Source organism: Arachis stenosperma, chromosome 3, assembly GCF_014773155.1.
Source record: "Arachis stenosperma cultivar V10309 chromosome 3, arast.V10309.gnm1.PFL2, whole genome shotgun sequence".
NCBI classification, from domain to species: Eukaryota; Viridiplantae; Streptophyta; class Magnoliopsida; order Fabales; family Fabaceae; genus Arachis; species Arachis stenosperma.
In genome coordinates, this window is record NC_080379.1 from 38148133 (window position 1) to 38150129 (window position 1997).

At 36.8% G+C, this 1997-nt stretch overlaps 1 non-coding gene across 1 annotated transcript; it reads right to left on the minus strand.

Moving 5' to 3' along the window:
* Nucleotides 1-1295: 1295 nt before the first annotated feature.
* Nucleotides 1296-1399, minus strand: LOC130971109 (small nucleolar RNA R71). Its single transcript, XR_009082340.1, has one exon. It is a non-coding gene; the product is annotated as a small nucleolar RNA R71 (small nucleolar RNA).
* Between the last annotated feature and the right edge of the window lie 598 nt (nt 1400-1997).

The window sequence follows — 1997 nt, forward strand, 5'->3', positions numbered from 1 at the left end:
TAGTAGTTTGGGCGTTAAACGCCATAATGTGCACCATTCTGGGCGTTTAACGCCAGGATGGCACAAGGGGAAGATTTTGTTTTTCAAATCAATTTTTTTTAAGTTTTCAAAGTTTTTCAAAATCAAATCTTTTTCAAATCATATCTTTTCAATCAAATGTTTTCAAAATCAATTTCTTTCCTTTTTCAAAGATACTTGCTATCAATTAATGATTTGATTCAACATTTCAAGTATGTTACCTTTTCTGTTGAGAAAGGTTTAATGTTTGAATCATATCTTTTCTTGATAGCCAAGTTATTAATTTTTAAAATCAAATCTTTTTAAAATTATTTTCAAATCATAACTTTTCAATCAAATCTCTTTAATCACATCTTTTTCAAAATAGTTTTCAATCAAATCTTTTTTATTTCTAATTTCAAAATCTTTTTCAAAAATCACTTGATTTCTTTTTCACTCTTGGTTTTCGAAAATCAATTAAAGTTTTTCAAAATGTTTTCAAACTTTTTCACTTAATTTTCGAAAATTTTCTTCCCTTCTTCTCACATCCTTCTATTTATGGACTAACACTAATCCTTAATGCAAAATTCGAACTCCATCTTCTTTGATAAGTTCGAATTTTCTACTTCTGTCTTCTACTTTTCTTCTCCTCTGACACCTCAAGGAATCTCTATACTGTGACATAGAGGATTCCATATTTTCTTGTTCTCTTCTTCTTCATATGAGCAGGAACAAAGACAAAGGCATTCCTGTTGAAGCTGACCCTGAACCTGAAAGAACCTTGAAGCAAAAGCTAAGAGAAGCTAAGGCACAAATCTCTATGAACGGAGGTGGTTGTCAGGCACACGTTCATAGTTGAGGACCTAACAGAAATCTTCAAGGAAGAAGAAGCCATGGCAGCCGAAAACAACAACAATGCCAACAATGCAAGGAAGGTGCTGGGTGACTTTACTGCACCTACTCCCGACTTCTATGGGAGAAGCATCTGTATCCCTGCCATTGGAGCAAACAACTTTGAGCTTAAGCCTCAATTAGTTTCTCTAATGCAACAGAATTGTAAGTTCCATGGACTTCCATTGGAAGATCCTCATCAGTTCTTAGCTGAATTCTTGCAAATCTGTGACACAGTCAAGACTAATGGGGTTGACCCTGAGGTCTACAGACTGATGCTATTCCCTTTTGCTGTAAGAGACAGAGCTAGAATATGGTTGGACTCTCAACCTAAAGAAAGCCTGGACTCTTGGGAAAAGCTAGTCAATGCCTTCTTGGCAAAGTTTTTTCCACCTCAAAAATTGAGTAAGCTTAGAGTGGAAGTCCAAACCTTCAGACAGAAGGATGGAGAATCCCTCTATGAAGCTTGGGAAAGATACAAACAATTAATCAGAAAATGTCCATCTGACATGCTTTCTGAATGGAGCATCATAGGTATTTTCTATGATGGTCTCTCTGAACTATCCAAGATGTCTTTGGATAGCTCTGCTGGAGGATCTCTTCATCTGAAGAAGACGCCTACAGAAGCTCAAGAGCTCATTGAAATGGTTGCAAATAACCAATTCATGTACACTTCTGAGAGGAATCCTGTGAACAATGGGACAAGTCAGAAGAAAGGAGTTCTTGAGATTGATACTCTGAATGCCATACTGGCTCAGAATAAGATATTGACTCAACAAGTCAATTTGATTTCTCAAAGTCTGTCTGGAATGCAAAATGCACCAAGCAGTACTAAGGATGCTTCATCTGAAGAAGAAGCTTATGATCCTGAGAACCTTTCAATGGAAAAGGTGAATTACCTAGGAGAACCCTATGGAAACACCTATAATTCTTCATGGAGAAATCACCCAAATTTCTCATGGAAGAATCAAGAGAAACCTCAACAAGGTTTCAACAACAACAATGGTGGAAGGAACAGGTTTAGCAATGGCAAGCCTTTTCCATCATCTTCTCAGCAACAGACAGAGAATTCTAAGCAGAACCCCTCTGACTTAGCAACCATGGTCTCT